This window comes from Tachypleus tridentatus, chromosome 13 (genome assembly GCF_004210375.1).
Source record: "Tachypleus tridentatus isolate NWPU-2018 chromosome 13, ASM421037v1, whole genome shotgun sequence".
NCBI lineage: Eukaryota > Metazoa > Arthropoda > Merostomata > Xiphosura > Limulidae > Tachypleus > Tachypleus tridentatus.
The window spans coordinates 17,943,981-17,967,120 of NC_134837.1; positions in this window are offsets into that span (position 1 = coordinate 17,943,981).

Sequence of the window (23,140 nt, forward strand, 5' to 3'; positions counted from 1 at the left end):
CTATCTGCGCTAGCCGTCCCTAATTTAGCAGTGTAAGACTAGAGGAAAGGCAGCTAGTCATCACCACCCACCGCCAACTCTTGGGCTACTCTTTTACCAACGAATAGTGGGATTGACCGTCACATTATACGCCCCCACGGCTGGGAGGGCGAGCATGTTTAGCGCGACGCGGGCGCGAACCCGCGAACCTCGGATTACGAGTCGCACGCCTTACGCGCTTGGCCATGCCAGGCCACTGGTGGGGTCACAAAACAAGTAATAAAAACATTTTGTAAATGTAAAATAATGTAAGGATGGCAATGTATAGAAGGATAAACAGATGATAATGTTATACATAGATCGTTCCTACATGACTTTCGAAAATGTATTTAATGTTACTCTGTAAAATGCATACTTGACTTTAATATTATTGCACTTAGAAGTTATATGTTCCTTACCGTTGGTATGCAGTTTATCATAATATTATGATCATGTCAGGGTTAATATCAATATAGTGTAACTTATAGCCTGGAAGTTACGCACAAGGAAAACGAAGCTGAAACAAAAATTGTATTGGTTATTACAGATATTACGGATGCTCGCTACGAGATAAGTCGAATTAACCGAATTTCACTCGTGCATATTAAATTTTAATATTGAAAGTCAAGTACAGATTATCAATGTCTAGTTATATCATCCCTATATTCTCATTTGTATTCTTTTTGTCATTTCCATCTTTACGTCATTTAACACGTACATAATGTTTTGATCAGTTATATTTAGAGCGAAACATTAATTTGTTATAAGAAAAATTCTTTGTATCCAAAATGAATTTTTAGTAAATGACCTGGGTTTAAGAGTCTTAGAAATTTGAAAATGTGTATTTAGAGTTTTCATTTACGAAAGTTAACTGTTTTTCTAGAATTGGCCGAAGGCCGCCAGGAGAGGTCACCGTCTTAACCACTTCCATCATTGTGTTGTCTATCAGTCAGTCAGTAGACACTAAAATGTCACATAAAGGATACTTAACGTTGTAATTTCTGCTGTTCTAACCTCAGTAAAACGAAAAGACTTGCGCATTTCTTAGACTACAACACAACATGATAATTTTATTACTGGTCTTCATCTGGTGTCATGTGTGAAATTTAGAAAAGGAAAAGTTATTCGACTTCCTCTTGATTAGTTGTTGTGCACTAAAGAGGTTGATGTGATGAACTATAATATATATTTCCCGCCAAGAATTGCAATGCGTTTTCATATTTTTTTCTCTTTTATCACTAAAAGCTGGTTATAAATTAAAATTGGAATGAAACTCATAAATCAATATTTTAACAATAACGCCGTAGAAATATTTTATTTTATGTATGGTAAGTCAAAATATAAAGATGTGATTAATTATATTTTCCCGGTTGATGTCTTCCAATGGATAAGTAATAAGTTTATGGAATTTCAACGTGGTAGACTGAGCGTATATAACCCATTGTAGAGTTTTCCTCTAAAACACAACATTGAATAATAATGTATCGATAACTGTTGGTAGGTGACAAAGATTAACTGAATTCACTCAAATGTGTTTTACAAACCATTGGAACATTAAGATTAGAAGCATTAGGGTTAATGTTTGCTTGTACCACAAAATATGGCCAGGTGGTTAAGCCACTCGCCTCGCAATCCGAGGGTCGCGGGTTCGAATCCCCATCACACTAAACGTGCTTGCTATTTCAGCCGTGGGGGCGTTATAATTCACGGTGAATCCCACTATTCGTTGATAAAAGAGTAGCACAAGAGTTGGCGGTGGGTGGTGATGACTGGCTGCCTGCCCTCTAGTCTTACACTGCTAAATTAGGGATGGCTAGCGCAGATAGCCGTCGAGTAGCTTTGCGCGAAATTCAAAACACATCAAACCATCAAATAAATTTAGAAACATGAGAATGTTTGAAAGTACTGAAAAAGCATAGTTACTTCTGAAGGAAGCCACAAGAGCTTGACGTAAAGCACGTGTTACTACTTAGCCACTTGCCTCATTACTTCTAAATAACACTTTCCTTCAATGCTTTTGATAAATGATCTCTTAAGATGATGGATGTTTCAGTTATATTACATTTTTTTATTTAGATCTGAAGTTCACGTAACCAGTTGTGACATGTGAATGTATTCTAATGAACAATACGCTACTTTGGTCTCTGCCTAAGACGTATGACTAGCTAAGTACGTCGTGGTCCACTTCTCCCATGTTCTATGCCTCTTTAAGATATAAGTGCTTGAACATGTACGTTTAAAAATACTTTATAAACTTAAAGCTATTGCAATTAAATATACTTTCGCAGGGCCCCCGAAATTGTTCTGTTTCAGAGTAAATACAACCAGAATTAAGAGAAAAAATATATTTATTTCTTGCTTTGGAATTTCATATCTAATGCCCGGTTGTAGCCTAGAGAGTGTATAATTCTCCTCATTACGACAGTACAAATTGTAACGTTAAACATCTATTACTAGACATCATTTTAGTGTCTACTGACTGTCAGACAGACAACACAATTCTGTATAGTGTTGCAAATGGTTAAAACAGGTGACCCCTCCAGCTGGTGTTCGGCTCCTTTTTCAGAGAAAGGGTAGTTCTGATTATTCTAAAAATCTATCACCACGTAATTTCTTGCGGTTCACGAACGTAACTCGTATATTATGTAACATTATCATTAAAAAATTTACCATTATGCTAATACAACAACTTGGTTTTGTCTTTACAAAATTTACTATTCTACTGGTTCAACAACATTGTTTTACGTGACATTGTCATTACAAAACTTTACTATTGTAGTGATATAGCATCATGGTTTTATGTGGCATTACCATTACAAACTTTACTATTCTAGTTATACAACAAGATGATTTTATGTGGCATTGTTATTAGAAATCTTTACTATTGTAGTGATATAGCAACATGGTTTTATGTGGCATTGTTATCAGAAATCTTTACTATTGTAGTTATATAGCAACATTATTTTATGTGGCATTGTTATTAGAAACTTTACTATTGTAGTGATATAGCAACATGGTTTTATGTGGCATTGTTATTAGAAATCTTTACTATTGTAGTGATATAGCAACATGGTTTTATGTGGCATTGTTATTAGAAATCTTTACTATTGTACTGATATAGCAACATTGTTTTATGTGGCATTGTTATTAGAAACTTTACTATTGTAGTGATATATCAACATGGTTTTATGTGGCATTGTTATTAGAAATCTTTACTATTGTTCTGATATAGCAACATGGTTTTATGTGACATTGTTATTAGAAATCTTTACTATTGTACTGATATAGCAACATGGTTTTATGTGGCATTGTTATTAGAAATCTTTACTATTGTACTGATATAGCAACATGGTTTTATGTGGCATTGTTATTAGAAATCTTTACTATTGTAGTGATATAGCAACATGGTTTTATGTGGCATTGTTATTAGAAATCTTTACTATTGTGGTGATATAGCAACATGGTTTTATGTGGCATTGTTATTACTAAACTTTCCTATTCTAGTTTTACAACACATCGTTTTGTGTAACATTGTCATTACAAATCTTTACTATTCTACTGATACAAAATGGGTTGATGTGTCTTTGTCATTAGAAAACTTTAGTATTGTACTGATATAAAACATGGATTTGTGTGGCATTGTTATTAGAAACTTTACTATTATAATGATACAACAACATGGTTTTATGTGGCATTGTTATTAGAAATCTTTACTATTCTAGTGATATAGCAACATGGTTTTATGTGGCATTGTTATTAGAAATCTTTACTATTGTACTGATATAGCAACATGGTTTTATGTGGCATTGTTATTAGAAATCTTTACTATTGTAGTGATATAGCAACATTGTTTTATGTGGCATTGTTATTAGAAACTTTACTATTGTAGTGATATAGCAACATGGTTTTATGTGGCATTGTTATTAGAAATCTTTACTATTGTAGTGATATAGCAACATGGTTTTATGTGGCATTGTTATTAGAAATCTTTACTATTGTGGTGATATAGCAACATGGTTTTATGTGGCATTGTTATTACTAAACTTTCCTATTCTAGTTTTACAACACATCGTTTTGTGTAACATTGTCATTACAAATCTTTACTATTCTACTGATACAAAATGGGTTGATGTGTCATTGTCATTAGAAACTTTAGTATTGTACTGATACAAAAACATGGATTTGTGTAGCATTGTTATTACAATCTTTACCATTTTAATGATACAACAACTTGAGTTTATGTGGCATTGTCATTACAAAACTTTACTATTGTAGTGATATAGCATCATGGTTTTATGTGGCATTACCATTACAAACTTTACTATTCTAGTTATACAACAACATGGTTTTATGTGGCATTGTTATTAGAAATCTTTACTATTGTACTGATATAGCAACATTGTTTTATATGGCATTGTTATTAGAAACTTTACTATTGTAGTGATATAGCAACATGGTTTTATGTGGCATTGTTATCAGAAATCTTTACTATTGTACTGATATAGCAACATTTATGTGGCATTGTTATTAGAAACTTTACTATTGTAGTGATATAGCAACATGGTTTTATGTGGCATTGTTATTAGAAATCTTTACTATTGTACTGATATAGCAACATGGTTTTATGTGACATTGTTATTAGAAATCTTTACTATTGTACTGATATAAAACATGGTTTTATGTGGCATTGTTATTAGAAATCTTTACCATTGTAATGATATACAACATTGATTTATGTGGCATTGTTATTAGAAACTTTACTATTATAGTGATATAGCAACATGGTTTTATGTGGCATTGTTATTAGAAATCTTTACTATTGTAGTGATATAGCAACATGGTTTTATGTGACATTGTTATTAGAAATCTTTACTATTGTACTCATATAGCAACATGGTTTTATGTGGCATTGTTATTAGAAATCTTTACTATTGTAGTGATATAGCAACATTGTTTTATGTGGCATTGTTATTAGAAACTTTACTATTGTAGTGATATAGCAACATGGTTTTATGTGGCATTGTTATCAGAAATCTTTACTATTGTACTGATATAGCAACATGGTTTTATGTGGCATTGTTATTACTAAACTTTCCTATTCTAGTTTTACAACACATCGTTTTGTGTAACATTGTCATTACAAATCTTTACTATTCTACTGATACAAAATGGGTTGATGTGTCTTTGTCATTAGAAAACTTTAGTATTGTACTGATATAGCAACATTGATTTATGTGGCATTGTTATTAGAAACTTTACTATTATAGTGATATAGCAACATGGTTTTATAGGGCATTGTTATTAGAAATCTTTACTATTCTAGTGATATAGCAACATGGTTTTATGTGACATTGTTATTAGAAATCTTTACTATTGTACTGATATAGCAACATGGTTTTATGTGGCATTGTTATTAGAAATCTTTACTATTGTAGTGATATAGCAACATTGTTTTATGTGGCATTGTTATTAGAAACTTTACTATTGTAGTGATATAGCAACATGGTTTCATGTGACATTGTTATTAGAAATCTTTACTATTGTAGTGATATAGCAACATGGTTTTATGTGGCATTGTTATCAGAAATCTTTACTATTGTACTGATATAGCAACATGGTTTTATGTGGCATTGTTATTACTAAACTTTCCTATTCTAGTTTTACAACACATCGTTTTGTGTAACATTGTCATTACAAATCTTTACTATTCTACTGATACAAAATGGGTTGATGTGTCTTTGTCATTAGCAAACTTTAGTATTGTACTGATACAAAAACATAGATTTGTGTAGCATTGTTATTACAATCTTTACCATTTTAATGATACAACAACTTGAGTTTATGTGGCATTGTCATTACAAAACTTTACTATTGTAGTGATATAGCATCATGGTTTTATGTGGCATTACCATTACAAACTTTACTATTCTAGTTATACAACAACATGGTTTTATGTGGCATTGTTATTAGAAATCTTTACTATTGTACTGATATAGCAACATTGTTTTATATGGCATTGTTATTAGAAACTTTACTATTGTAGTGATATAGCAACATGGTTTTATGTGGCATTGTTATCAGAAATCTTTACTATTGTACTGATATAGCAACATTTATGTGGCATTGTTATTAGAAACTTTACTATTGTAGTGATATAGCAACATGGTTTTATGTGGCATTGTTATCAGAAATCTTTACTATTGTTCTGATATAGCAACATGGTTTTATGTGACATTGTTATTAGAAATCTTTACTATTGTACTGATATAGCAACATGGTTTTATGTGGCATTGTTATTAGAAATCTTTACTATTGTACTGATATAGCAACATTGATTTATGTGGCATTGTTATTAGAAACTTTACTATTATAGTGATATAGCAACATGGTTTTATGTGGCATTGTTATTAGAAATCTTTACTATTGTAGTGATATAGCAACATGGTTTTATGTGGCATTGTTATTAGAAATCTTTACTATTGTAGTGATATAGCAACATGGTTTTATGTGGCATTGTTATTACTAAACTTTCCTATTCTAGTTTTACAACACATCGTTTTGTGTAACATTGTCATTACAAATCTTTACTATTCTACTGATACAAAATGGGTTGATGTGTCTTTGTCATTAGAAAACTTTAGTATTGTACTGATACAAAAATATGGATTTGTGTAGCATTGTTATTACAATCTTTACCATTTTAATAATACAACAACTTGAGTTTATGTGGCATTGTCATTACAAAACTTTACTATTGTAGTGATATAGCATCATGGTTTTATGTGGCATTACCATTACAAACTTTACTATTCTTGTTATACAACAACATGGTTTTATGTGGCATTGTTATTAGAAATATTTACTATTGTACTGATATAGCAACATGGTTTTATGTGGAATTGTTATTAGAAATCTTTACTATTGTACTGATATAGCAACATTGTTTTATATGGCATTGTTATTAGAAACTTTACTATTGTAGTGATATAGCAACATGGTTTTATGTGACATTGTTATCAGAAATCTTTACTATTGTACTGATATAGCAACATTGTTTTATGTGGCATTGTTATTAGAAACTTTACTATTGTAGTGATATAGCAACATGGTTTTATGTGGCAATTGTTATTAGAAATCTTTACTATTGTAGTGATATAGCACATGGTTTTATGTGGCATTGTTATCAGAAATCTTTACTATTGTAGTTATATAGCAACATTATTTTATGTGGCATTGTTATTAGAAACTTTACTATTGTAGTGATATAGCAACATGGTTTTATGTGGCATTGTTATTAGAAATCTTTACTATTGTAGTGATATAGCAACATGGTTTTATGTGGCATTGTTATTAGAAATCTTTACTATTGTACTGATATAGCAACATTGTTTTATGTGGCATTGTTATTAGAAACTTTACTATTGTAGTGATATATCAACATGGTTTTATGTGGCATTGTTATCAGAAATCTTTACTATTGTTCTGATATAGCAACATGGTTTTATGTGACATTGTTATTAGAAATCTTTACTATTGTACTGATATAGCAACATGGTTTTATGTGGCATTGTTATTAGAAATCTTTACTATTGTACTGATATAGCAACATTGATTTATGTGGCATTGTTATTAGAAACTTTACTATTATAGTGATATAGCAACATGGTTTTATGTGGCATTGTTATTAGAAATCTTTACTATTGTAGTGATATAGCAACATGGTTTTATGTGGCATTGTTATTAGAAATCTTTACTATTGTACTGATATAGCAACATTGTTTTATGTGGCATTGTTATTAGAAATCTTTACTATTATACTGATATAGCAACATGGTTTTATGTGGCATTGTTATTAGAAATCTTTACTATTGTAGTGATATAGCAATATGGTTTTATGTGGCATTGTTATTAGAAATCTTTACTATTGTAGTGATATAGCAACATGGTTTTATGTGGCATTGTTATTAGAAATCTTTACTATTGTAGTGATATAGCAACATGGTTTTATGTGGCATTGTTATTACTAAACTTTCCTATTCTAGTTTTACAACACATCGTTTTGTGTAACATTGTCATTACAAATCTTTACTATTCTACTGATACAAAATGGGTTGATGTGTCTTTGTCATTAGAAAACTTTAGTATTGTACTGATACAAAAACATGGATTTGTGTGGCATTGTTATTACAATCTTTACCATTTTAATGATACAACAACTTGAGTTTATGTGGCATTGTTATAACAAAACTTTACTATTCTAGTTATACAACAACTAGCTTTTTATATAACTTTAGAACTTCAACTTTAGTGAGATTCAAGTATTACTGGTCATCCCATCAACATTAAGTGAAAGCTATTACTGTCCGCTAGAGGGATATATATTTTTGTATAGTTTTTGTATCGACATAAAGTTGTTGTATTTTCTGGAGAAGGCCCAGCTGAAAATGAAAAATCTATTGAATATTTGGAAATAACTAATAATACAAGAATATTAACATTGTTTGAATAGAAACAACAAAATTCAACTGAAGAAAAGTATTCATAGAAGCAGTCCCTTGTTGGTACAGCGGTTAATCTACAGATTTACAACGCTAAAATCAAGGGTTTGTTTCCTCTCGGTTGACTCAGCAGACAGCCCAACGTAGGTTTGCTATATGAAAAACACACACACACTCATAGAAGCAAAATGGCGTTAAAGGATACACAATTATAAGAATTTAATAAATGAATATATACAGTTATAAGGAATATGATAGCGTTTCTACTTATCTTAGACTTTTGTAGCATTCCCAGACTGCATTTCAGAGCGACATGTATCGCTCACCATTTGTTATTAATACATGTACTGTCGTGTCGTATAATGACTCTTATGTTTAACCTATAGTTAACAACGATTTTAACTTCCGATAAATTCCAAAACCATAATATCGTCACTTAATTGAAACTGTAATGACACCCACTCCGTACTTAAAGCCAGTACCAACTTTCATTGGTTCTAAAATAGTAATTAACTACAACAGTCAATTAGGGTTAAAGACTCAATCTTCCACATAGATGACTGAAGTAGCTCACCATCTCTTCAAATTTAACCCCACGCTGGAACAGCGGTAAGTCCACGAACTTGCAAGGCTAAGCTGGGGGTTTCGATTCCCCTCGATGGACCAAGCATATATTTCAATGTGGCTTTGTTATAAGGTAAACACATTCTTTAAACTTAAATTATTTTGAAATGCACAGAGACCGTATTACCACAAGAGTGGTATGTCGTAATAAAGTAAAATTAGACTTCTTGCAGATAATGAAGAAACCATGGATATTTTGAAACAGGGAATTTGCAGCTCAGCTGATTCAGACGAATTAACTTTAAAACCCAGCAAAAAGAGCAGAATTAATGGAAACAAACGTAGATTTTGTAAATATGTGATTAGAATAATATATAAACCTGACAATTTTATTTCATTGTTTCTGTTATAGAAATTTTCTCTACTCGTATTTTGTTCCATATATGACTCTAAAACCTGACCTTCGTGTCTTACTATTATACACTCTTCGGATGGCGTGTCTTTCTCTCTTCGTTGACTCGTGTAACTATGACCCGCCACAGCCAGGTAGTTAAAGGTCTAAGGATCGCAGGTTTGCATCTGTGTCACACCAAACATGCTCGCCTTTTCGCCGTTGGTAAAAGAGCAGCCCAAGAGTTGGTGGTTGGTGGTGATGACTAGCTGTCTTCCCTCTAGTCTTACACTGTTAAATTAGGGACAACTAGCTCAGATAGCCCTCGAGTAGCTTTGTGCGAAATTCAAACCAGTTTTAGGAGAGCAGATTTAGATATTAATGAACAGGTATTAAACCATTAGAGTAGCACCATTGTAACTTGAAATAAGATTAACAGTATACTTTATGAGTTTCAAAATAGATTAGCAGTATACTTTATGAGTTTCAAAATAGATTAGCAGTATACTTTATGAGTTTCAAAATAGATTAGCAGTGCTAACGGTGCGCTATTCATATTGTGAAACTCGTTTACAGTAAAGTTTATACTTTAGCAAGTTAGCTCATATTGTGAAACTCGTTTACAGTAAAGTTTATACTTTAACAAGTTAGCTCATATTGTGAAACTCGTTTACAGTAAAGTTTATACTTTAACAAGTTAGCTCATATTGTAAAACTCGTTTACAGTAAAGTTTATACTTTAACAAGTTAGCTCATATTGTAAAACTCGTTTACAGTAAAGTTTATACTTTAACAAGTTAGCTCATATTGTGAAACTCGTTTACAATAAAGTTTATACTTTAACAAGTTAGCAGTGCACTGTTTGTATACGTTAAAAGATTCAGGGTGTATTTTTGAATATTTGTATTAAAGTTATTACCATCTTTATATTAAAATTATTAGAGCTTAATTTAAACAGTTTGCCTGGATTCACGTAAAAAAAATTACATGATGGCGTAATGCACAAACCATCCCTAGTTTTGAAGTAATGGACCATAGGGAAGATAGATAGTCAATAAAACTATGGTTAAACGAATAATGAGTTAACATTCCTTAAAAAACCAACCACAAGGCTACATTGTAGAGGGACACGGAGAGGGGAATTACTGATCTTCACTATTTTCATAACGAACCTCGAAAGATGGACAATATTTTACCCGACAGGATAATATGGATGAGATATCATTATTAGAATAGAAATATTATTACTCTTGCATTCTTACAAATATATATTTGTGCATATGAACAAAATCACCTGATTTTGAATTTATGTTTCTTGTCTAAACACGACACTCACAAAGATGTCTGATGTTTTTGAATTTCGCACAAAGCTACTCGAGGGCTAGCTGTGCTAGCCGTCCCTAATTTAGCAGTGTAAGCCCACTGTTGGGCTACTCTTTTACCAACGAATAGTGGAATTGACCGTCACATTAGGACGCCCACCACGGCTGAATGGGCGAGCATGTTTGGCGCGACGGGGATGCGAACCTGCGACCCTCAAATTACGAGTCGCACGCCTTAACAAGCTTGGCCATGCCGGGCCTCACTCACAAACCAATGTGATGTTTTAAATGAGATAAAGCTGTTTCGAAGATACTGACAGCTGTAATTTGATATGAGACTTTTTTGTTATTAATACGTTTTTTTATTAGAGTTTGACTCTAGACTGTGTTTTATATTGAAACTCGAGGCCATCTTGGATTTCAAATCCTCTGGGATTTACTTCACTTAATTTCCATAAAGTGATACTTTACTTACATCCTTTATTTTACGCGAAATATTATAACTGAGTTTTCATAGCAGTTGGTGCAACATCTGTTTGGTGTGTTTTTGACACACACTTCCGTTGCCAATCTCCAGTTAGACTGTGTTTTTTTTACCCTGGATATCTCATGACGTTCCTTCAGTGTTTGAAAGTTTTCTACACAAATTTGAAAGTACGCTAAACACTGGTACTTAAAGCGTAAACATTTCTATTGATTTGATTCTATAACATCAGTTTGTTCCTTACGTCAGTAAGAGTGGCCCGTCATGCCAGGTGGTTAAGGCACTCGACTTGTAATCCGAGGGTCGCAGGTTCGAATACGCGTCACACCAAACCTACTCGTCCTTTCACCCGTGGGGACTTTATAATGTCACGGTCAATCCCACTATTCGTTGGTAAAAGAGTAGCCCCATAGTTGACAGTGAGTGACGATGAATAGCAGCCTTCCCTCTAGTCTTACACTGCTAAATTAGGGACAACTAGCTCAGATATCTCTCATGTAGCTTTGCGCGAAATTCAAAAACAAACAAACGTTGCGTTCCTAAAGCATAAATTTCCTTTGTAATCTTTATAGAACTGTTTTGGTTACTTGGAGTAATTATCTTCCAGTGTCTTGTGGCGATTGTGCATCAATTCGGAATGTATTATCTACATCTTTTTGATGAAAGATATTGTTTTTACAAGAATGAACAGACGTTATTGTTGTTTTCAAGATGTTTCTGATCGGACGTGATTAATGTCCCGGACTATGAATCTGTGGGTAGATGGACTCTGTCCCGTTACTTCAAATGAAAACAAAAATTTGCGCTCTGCACGTTGCGGATGTGCATGCGTTATATGTTTGTTTGTTTTGAATTTCTCGATAAGATACTCAAGGGCTATCTGCGCTGGGTGCATTATAAGTGCCACCATCAAATTCTACTATTTGAATAGAGTAGGCAAACGTTTGCAGTAAGTTATGTTGACTCTGTGTCTTCCTCTAAACTATCGACTCAAAATATTTAGTTTTACGCGAATACTCAAAGAATTCAAAATGTTCGAGATAGTATCAGGATACATTTGAAAAAATGACGCTGTAAATTGAGTATGTATAATACTTAAGGACGGCTAAAACACTGACGTTACGAAATTTCTGCAAATGTAGGTTTATCAAATAACTATTTACAAAAATAGAAGAATTATTATTGTAAGTGTTATTACTCTTTGCTGTAATATATGTCAAACTCTTGTGACTTTATCTTAATAAAACTTAGTTGAAAGGACGACAACTGGCTAAATGTGTAGGACGACGTTTCGCATGTCAGTGGTTTTATTTCTTTTCCAGAAATGAACTTACTTGATGTCAACGTAAACTCAAGGAATTATTTCATTATATAATATCTGATACGTGTAGTTCACAAGGTATTCTTGAGATAGAAAAAAGTGTAACCTTAGTAACATATTCCCAAGACAAAAATCACATCTCGGACGTAATGCGTTTGATACTTCTATTGTAAAGCTTGGTTTTTATTTGTGTGGTCATCATATTATTCATGAACGCTGAGAAAATTAAAAATAATTGCTACGTAAGAGACCGAAAGCTACTCGATAACTATTGAACATAAACAAAAAAAAAAGATATTTGATTAAAGCTGCCTTTCCATTCACCAGCTCGTATTTTGAATTGAAGGCAGAAAGTATATTTATTTTCAGTATATCCGTGGGGGCGTTATAATGTTACGGTCAATCCCACTATTCGTTGGTAAAAGAGTAGCCCAAGAGTTGGCGGTGGGTGGTGGTGACTAGCTGCCTTCCCTCTAGTCTTACACTGCTAAATTAGGGACGGCTAGCACAGATAGCCCTCGAGTAGCTTTGTGCGAATTTCAAAACAAACAAACAAACAAACAATTTTCAGTATATTAGAAAGTGCACAGTTTAGTATCTCTTGTGTAATAATATTAAATTTGTAACATCGAAAATTTAACTCGAAATACTCTGATTTTCAAACAATCAAAGATGTTTTTATTTGAAATATTAAAGGATCAAACTTGTTCTCTGAATTCCATAATGTTCTCCTTTGGTTGGAAATACACACGAGAATTTTGAATACGTATAACTTTTCTTTATAAACAGTGTCACCAAAACTGTAAGTTAAAAAAATTGTAGTCGTTTGACGAACCAGGGTACTTACTATAAAATGCCATGTTCTTTGTTCAGTGGCATAGAGTTTAATTAATATATATTAATTACAGTCCTGTTCAGCAAGTGTATCTATTTGGCTGCAAGCCAAACCGTTTGTTTAAAGTTACTTGCTAACAATTTCGTTTAATTAAGATATTTTTATAAAAAATAAAAAAATAAACATTGACGTTATAGCTTAGCAACGAGAGAAGATTAGTTCGCCTTAGTGGATCATGTGAATTATAACCTTAGACAGAAAAATGAAAATTGATATAATTATAAGAAGTTGTCCTTTCGTTAATGACAAGTTTTGTGTATGTATCGTAAGTCAATAATTATGTATGTATATAAAAAGTCCTAGTTTCGTTTTTGCTTTTTCAATTCAACTTATGGTGTCAGTTAGATCACTGGTTATTTTGTGTATCTGTAGAAATATGCATTGGAAAACTATTGAACAAGTTTATCTCCAAACTAACCCGTTAATAACTCTGTGATCGGAAATATAGTTTGAGTCGCACGTTGTCTTTTTACCTTGGCTTAAATGATATGTTTTTAGCCATACACTATTTTGGCTTCAAACTACATAGTGAAATGGGTGGGTAAACGTCGCAAGTGTATTGTATGTAACTCTAACGAAACAGTTCGAAACTTTGTGTTGAATAACGACTAAAGAGCCCTTGACGATCTAACTTATTCACAATCATTCTTAAAGTGCATGAAACAACAGTTCTACTCTGACGTGTCAATTTTCAGCCTTTAAACTTTCGTAGCCTATTACCCTGCACATATCTTTAGACTTTAGTAATTGTCTCCCACCGTATTTGTAGATGTCATTGGTCGTAACTTCTTACTTCAATATATAAATAGATGCATGTGTTTTTCTATGTCATGATATTAAAACATTAGATATAAATATTAATTTTCAGTTATATCTGATGACATTGGTCGTTTATCAGATACATCGATCTTTATGAATGTTAGAATTATCTCAGTTATATCTGATGATATTGTCGTTTATCAAATACAATGATCGGCATAAATGTTAGAATTATCTCAGTTATATCTGATACCGTCCTAACATAAGTAATTTTTACCTCGTAATGTTGTAACTGAGACAATAATTACAATCTTTAAGCGTAGAACCACAATATGCTATCCATACTGTGGCCAAGTATCCATAGGATCCAAACCGCGACCTTTAACGTTATAAATTCTTCAAGATTAACACTAAGCTTTTAAAATAAATTCTAGGGAAAGAGCCACAACTTATTAGAACCTTAAAAATCCAGGAGTGAACAAGAACCAATCAGATTCATGGTAAAAGTGTTACAAATCCTAACTTGTGCAAAGAGAAACGTTGTGCTTGAAAGATATCAAAAATACGAAATTATTGCTCTTAGTAAAAGTTTTGTTTCTCACTGTATACTATAAAAGTTAATATTTATCAGTTGCATGCTGTTAAAGGCTGAAAGTGATCTGTTGCACACTGTTAAAATTTGAAAGTGTCAGTTACACGTTTTGCAATTTTGAAAACCATCCCTTTCACGCCATAAAAATATGAAAGGTTACATTGTACACTGTGAAAATATTTTATAAATTTCATAAAATGTTTAAAGGGACAAAAAAGGAGCTTATTAACTAATCAAGGATGTCCTTTCCAGCTCCCAACTATAACTAATGTATTCATCCAATCTCCTATTGAACCCAGTAAAAGTTTGTGTCTCTAAAGGTAGCTCATTCCAAATGCCACCCTCTTTGTAAAGTAATACCATCTAAACTTCAGACGACTCCTACACTACCAAAATGCGAATTTAAGCCTCTTGTTCTACTGTTTTCATTGGCAAACAAAACAGAGTTTGATAAATATACATTATCAATGAGCTTAATTAATCTCAAACTCTTCAATCAGATCTCTTCTAAATATTTTTCTTTTCTAAAGAAAACAAAACCTAGTGTGCATCTTCTCTGAACCTTGCCCAAAGTTCAGTGTCTTTCTTGAGGAATAGAGTCCAAAACTGTACACAGTACTCTAAATGAAGTCTGACAAGTGATCGATACAGAGAAATGAAAATATCCCTCGTCTTGTATTCAGTATTTTTATTCACGCAAAATCCTGTTAATCCTGTCGCTAGCTGCAATACACTGATGACTTAAGTGATTTTTCGATCACAACAACAAGATATTGTAATTCAACCATAGTATTTAATGTATTCCCCTGTAAAATGTAACAATAATTTGAAATGTGAAAGCCTACATGTATCTTCTGATATTTTGAGTAGTTAAACATCATTTGCCACGTACTGATCCGATGCATCAGTTTACCACCCCAAAAATCTTAATGTCTGTTTGTTTGTTTTTGAACTTCGCACAAAGCTACTCGAGGGCTATCTGTGCTAGCCGTCCCTAATTTAGTAGTGTAAGACTAGCGGGAAGGCAGCTAGTCATCACCACCCACCGCCAACTCTTGGGCTACTCAACGAATAGTGGGATTGACCGTCACATTATAACGCCCCCACGGCTGAAAGGGCGAGCATGTTTGGCGCGACGGGGATGCGAACCCGCGATCCTCAGATTACGAGTCGCACGCCTTAACGCGCTTGGCCATGCCAGGCCATCATATTGTCTTCTTCAAAGTTCAAAATTTTCTTAGTAATTCCAGAGTCAATGTCATTAACACGAATCACAAACAGCAGAGGACCCAACACAGAGTCCTGAGACACACCACTAGTTACTGTGATCCAGTCAGGTCTAACTCCATTTATTACTACTCTCTGCCTTCTACTGTCCAGAGAATTTTCTATCATTGTAATAACATCTCCCCCATACCTACATATTTCACTTTTGTAACAAGTATTTTTGTGAAGCACTTTATCGAATGCTTTTTGAATATCAAGGTAAACCTAATCTACAGCATTTCTTTCATGAGCTCTTGCTTTGCCATTTTCAACAAATACGCGTGAATTTGTTAAACAGCATTTTCCTTTCATGAAACCATGCTGGCTTTTTGACACTGTATCATATTGCTTTAAGTGACTGAAATACATCTTGCTACAAGTATAGTTGTATACAAGATCTGTGGCTAACCCAATATCAGTTTACAGAAACTATTAATAACTCGCAACAGTAGTTTTGAGGATTCCTAGAATCTTTTTCTAGGAATAAGCTCTCATTGTACCATACTGTCGTTCTCCAATCTTATTCTAGGAATAAGCTCTAATTTACCATACTGTCGTTCTCCAATCTTATTCTAGGATTAAGCTCTCATTGTACCATACTCTCGTTCTCCAATCTTATTCTAGGAATAAGCTCTAATTTACCATACTGTCGTTCTCCAATCTTATTCTAGGAATAAGCTCTCATTGTACCATACTGTCGTTCTCCAATCTTTTTCTAGGAATAAGCTCTCATTGTACCACACTGTCGTTCTCCAATCTTATTCTAGGAATAAGCTCTAATTTACCATACTGTCGTTCTCCAATCTTATTCTAGGAATAAGCTCTCATTGTACCATACTGTCGTTCTCCAATCTTTTTCTAGGAATAAGCTCTCATTGTACCATACTATTGTTCTCCAGTCTTATTCTAAGAATAAGCTCTCATTGTACCACACTGTCGTTCTCCAATCTTATTCTAGGAATAAGCTCTCATTGTACCATACAATCGTTCTCCAATCTTATTCTAGGAATAAGCTCTCATTGTACCATACTCTCGTTCTCCAATCTTATTCTAGGAATAAGCTCTCATTGTACTATACTATTGTTCTCCAGTCTTATTCTAGGAATTATCTCTCATTGTACCATACTATCGTTCTCCAATCTTATTCTAGGAATAAGCTCTCATTGTACCATACTGTCAATCTTCAATCTTATTCTAGGAATAAGCTTTCATTGTACCATACTGTCGTTCTCCAATCTTTTTCTAGGAATAAGCTCTCATTGTACCATACTGTCGTTCTCCAATCTTATTCTAGGAATAAGCTCTCATTGTACCATACTGTCGTTCTCCAATCTTTTTCTAGGAATAAGCTCTCATTGTACCATACTATCGTTCTCCAGTCTTATTCTAAGAATAAGCTCTCATTGTACCATACTGTCGTTCTACAATCTTATTCTAGGAATAAGCTTTCATTGTACCATACTGTCGTTCTCCAATCTTAGTCTAGGAATAAGCTCTCATTGTACCACACTGTCGTTCTCCAATCTTATTCTAGGAATAAGCTCTCATTGTACTATACTATTGTTCTCCAGTCTTATTCTAGGAATTATCTCTCATTGTACCATACTATCGTTCTCCAATCTTATTCTAGGAATAAGCTCTCATTGTACCATACTGTCGTTCTTCAATCTTATTCTAGGAATAAGCTTTCATTGTACCATACTGTCGTTCTCCAATCTTTTTCTAGGAATAAGCTCTCATTGTACCATACTATCGTTCTCCAATCTTATTCTAGGAATAAGCTCTCATTGTACCATGCTGTCGTTCTCCAATCTTATTCTAGGAATAAGCTCTCATTGTACCATACTCTCGTTCTCCAATCTTATTCTAGGAATAAGCTCTAATTTACCATACTGTCGTTCTCCAATCTTATTCTAGGAATAAGCTCTCATTGTACCATACTGTCGTTCTCCAATCTTATTCTAGGAATAAGCTCTCATTGTACCATACTGTCGTTCTCCAATCTTTTTCTAGGAATAAGCTCTCATTGTACCATACTATCGTTCTCCAGTCTTATTCTAAGAATAAGCTCTCATTGTACCATACTGTCGTTCTCCAATCTTATTCTAGGAATAAGCTCTCATTGTACCATACTGTCGTTCTCCAATCTTATTCTAGGAATAAGCTCTCATTGTACCACACTGTCGTTCTCCAATCTTATTCTAGGAATAAGCTCTCATTGTACCATACAATCGTTCTCCAATCTTATTCTAGGAATAAGCTCTCATTGTACCATACTCTCGTTCTCCAATCTTATTCTAGGAATAAGCTCTCATTGTACTATACTATTGTTCTCCAGTCTTATTCTAGGAATTAGCTCTCATTGTACCATACTGTCGTTCTCCAATCTTTTTCTAGGAATAGGCTCTCATTGTACCATACTATCGTTCTCCAGTCTTATTCTAAGAATAAGCTCTCATTGTACCATACTGTCGTTCTCCAATCTTATTCTAGGAATAAGCTCTCATTGTACCATACTGTCGTTCTCCAATCTTATTCTAGGAATAAGCTCTAATTTACTATACTGTCGTTCTCCAATCTTATTCTAGGAATAAGCTCTCATTGTACCATACTGTCGTTCTCCAATCTTATTCTAGGAATAAGCTCTCATTGTACCATACTCTCGTTCTCCAATCTTATTCTAGGAATAAGCTCTAATTTACCATACTGTCGTTCTCCAATCTTATTCTAGGAATAAGCTCTCATTGTACCATACTGTCGTTCTCCAATCTTTTTCTAGGAATAAGCTCTCATTGTACCATACTGTCGTTCTCCAATCTTATTCTAGGAATAAGCTCTAATTTACCATACTGTCGTTCTCCAATCTTATTCTAGGAATAAGCTCTCATTGTACCATACTCTCGTTCTCCAATCTTATTCTAGGAATAAGCTCTAATTTACCATACTGTCGTTCTCCAATCTTATTCTAGGAATAAGCTCTCATTGTACCATACTGTCGTTCTCCAATCTTTTTCTAGGAATAAGCTCTCATTGTACCACACTGTCGTTCTCCAATCTTATTCTAGGAATAAGCTCTAATTTACCATACTGTCGTTCTCCAATCTTATTCTAGGAATAAGCTCTCATTGTACCATACTGTCGTTCTCCAATCTTTTTCTAGGAATAAGCTCTCATTGTACCATACTATCGTTCTCCAGTCTTATTCTAAGAATAAGCTCTCATTGTACCACACTGTCGTTCTCCAATCTTATTCTAGGAATAAGCTCTCATTGTACCATACAATCGTTCTCCAATCTTATTCTAGGAATAAGCTCTCATTGTACCATACTCTCGTTCTCCAATCTTATTCTAGGAATAAGCTCTCATTGTACTATACTATTGTTCTCCAGTCTTATTCTAGGAATTATCTCTCATTGTACCATACTATCGTTCTCCAATCTTATTCTAGGAATAAGCTCTCATTGTACCATACTGTCGTTATTCAATCTTATTCTAGGAATAAGCTTTCATTGTACCATACTGTCGTTCTCCAATCTTTTTCTAGGAATAAGCTCTCATTGTACCATACTGTCGTTCTCCAATCTTATTCTAGGAATAAGCTCTCATTGTACCATACTGTCGTTCTCCAATCTTTTTCTAGGAATAAGCTCTCATTGTACCATACTATCGTTCTCCAGTCTTATTCTAAGAATAAGCTCTCATTGTACCATACTGTCATTCTCCAATCTTATTCTAGGAATAAGCTCTCATTGTACCATACTGTCGTTCTCCAATCTTATTCTAGGAATAAGCTCTCATTGTACCACACTGTCGTTCTCCAATCTTATTCTAGGAATAAGCTCTCATTGTACTATACTATTGTTCTCCAGTCTTATTCTAGGAATTATCTCTCATTGTACCATACTATCGTTCTCCAATCTTATTCTAGGAATAAGCTCTCATTGTACCATACTGTCGTTCTTCAATCTTATTCTAGGAATAAGCTTTCATTGTACCATACTGTCGTTCTCCAATCTTTTTCTAGGAATAAGCTCTCATTGTACCATACTATCGTTCTCCAATCTTATTCTAGGAATAAGCTCTCATTGTACCATGCTGTCGTTCTCCAATCTTATTCTAGGAATAAGCTCTCATTGTACCATACTCTCGTTCTCCAATCTTATTCTAGGAATAAGCTCTAATTTACCATACTGTCGTTCTCCAATCTTATTCTAGGAATAAGCTCTCATTGTACCATACTGTCGTTCTCCAATCTTATTCTAGGAATAAGCTCTCATTGTACCATACTGTCGTTCTCCAGTCTTATTCTAAGAATAAGCTCTCATTGTACCATACTGTCGTTCTCCAATCTTATTCTAGGAATAAGCTCTCATTGTACCATACTGTCGTTCTCCAATCTTATTCTAGGAATAAGCTCTCATTGTACCACACTGTCGTTCTCCAATCTTATTCTAGGAATAAGCTCTCATTGTACCATACAATCGTTCTCCAATCTTATTCTAGGAATAAGCTCTCATTGTACCATACTCTCGTTCTCCAATCTTATTCTAGGAATAAGCTCTCATTGTACTATACTATTGTTCTCTAGTCTTATTCTAGGAATTAGCTCTCATTGTACCATACTGTCGTTCTCCAATCTTTTTCTAGGAATAGGCTCTCATTGTACCATACTGTCGTTCTCCAATCTTTTTCTAGGAATAGGCTCTCATTGTACCATACTGTCGTTCTCCAATCTTATTCTAGGAATAAGCTCTCATTGTACCATACTGTCGTTCTCCAATCTTATTCTAGGAATAAGCTCTAATTTACTATACTGTCGTTCTCCAATCTTATTCTAGGAATAAGCTCTCATTGTACCATACTGTCGTTCTCCAATCTTATTCTAGGAATAAGCTCTCATTGTACCATACTCTCGTTCTCCAATCTTATTCTAGGAATAAGCTCTAATTTACCATACTGTCGTTCTCCAATCTTATTCTAGGAATAAGCTCTCATTGTACCATACTGTCGTTCTCCAATCTTATTCTAGGAATAAGCTCTCATTGTACCATACTGTCGTTCTCCAATCTTTTTCTAGGAATAAGCTCTCATTGTACCATACTGTCGTTCTCCAATCTTATTCTAGGAATAAGCTCTAATTTACCATACTGTCGTTCTCCAATCTTATTCTAGGAATAAGCTCTCATTGTACCATACTGTCGTTCTCCAGTCTTATTCTAAGAATAAGCTCTCATTGTACCACACTGTCGTTCTCCAATCTTATTCTAGGAATAAGCTCTCATTGTACCATACAATCGTTCTCCAATCTTATTCTAGGAATAAGCTCTCATTGTACCATACTCTCGTTTTCCAATCTTATTCTAGGAATAAGCTCTCATTGTACTATACTATTGTTCTCCAGTCTTATTCTAGGAATTATCTCTCATTGTACCATACTATCGTTCTCCAATCTTATTCTAGGAATAAGCTCTCATTGTACCATACTGTCGTTCTTCAATCTTATTCTAGGAATAAGCTTTCATTGTACCATACTGTCGTTCTCCAATCTTTTTCTAGGAATAAGCTCTCATTGTACCATACTGTCGTTCTCCAATCTTATTCTAGGAATAAGCTCTCATTGTACCATACTGTCGTTCTCCAATCTTTTTCTAGGAATAAGCTCTCATTGTACCATACTGTCGTTCTCCAATCTTATTCTAGGAATAAGCTCTCATTGTACCATACTGTCGTTCTCCAATCTTATTCTAGGAATAAGCTCTCATTGTACCACACTGTCGTTCTCCAATCTTATTCTAGGAATAAGCTCTCATTGTACCATACTCTCGTTCTCCAATCTTATTCTAGGAATAAGCTCTCATTGTACTATACTTTTGTTCTCCAGTCTTATTCTAGGAATTAGCTCTCATTGTACCATACTATTGTTCTCCAATCTTATTCTAGGAATAAGCTCTCATTGTACCATACTGTCGTTCTTCAATCTTATTCTAGGAATAAGCTTTCATTGTACCATACTGTCGTTCTCCAATCTTTTTCTAGGAATAAGCTCTCATTGTACCATACTATTGTTCTCCAATCTTATTCTAGGAATAAGCTCTCATTGTACCATACTGTCGTTCTTCAATCTTATTCTAGGAATAAGCTCTCATTGTATCATACTGTCGTTCTCCAATCTTATTCTAGGAATAAGCTCTCATTGTACCATACTGTCGTTCTTCAATCTTATTCTAGGAATAAGCTCTCATTGTATCATACTGTCGTTCTCCAATCTTATTCTAGGAATAAACTCTCATTGTACCATACTGTCGTTCTCCAATCTTATTCTAGGAATAAGCTCTCATTGTACCATACTGTCGTTCTTCAATCTTATTCTAGGAATAAGCTCTCATTGTACCATACTATCGTTCTCCAATCTTATTCTAGGAATAAACTCTCATTGTACCATACTGTCGTTCTCCAATCTTATTCTAGGAATAAGCTCTCATTGTACCATACTGTCGTTCTCCAATCTTATTCTAGGAATAAGCTCTCATTGTACCACACTGTCGTTCTCCAATCTTATTCTAGGAATAAGCTCTCATTGTACCATACAATCGTTCTCCAATCTTATTCTAGGAATAAGCTCTCATTGTACCATACTGTCGTTCTCCAATCTTATTCTAGGAATAAGCTCTCATTGTACCACACTGTCGTTCTCCAATCTTATTCTAGGAATAAGCTCTCATTGTACCATACAATCGTTCTCCAATCTTATTCTAGGAATAAGCTCTCATTGTACCATACTCTCGTTCTCCAATCTTATTCTAGGAATAAGCTCTCATTGTACCATACTGTCGTTCTTCAATCTTATTCTAGGAATAAGCTCTCATTGTATCATACTGTCGTTCTCCAATCTTATTCTAGGAATAAGCTCTCATTGTACCATACTGTCGTTCTTCAATCTTATTCTAGGAATAAGCTCTCATTGTATCATACTGTCGTTCTCCAATCTTATTCTAGGAATAAACTCTCATTGTACCATACTGTCGTTCTC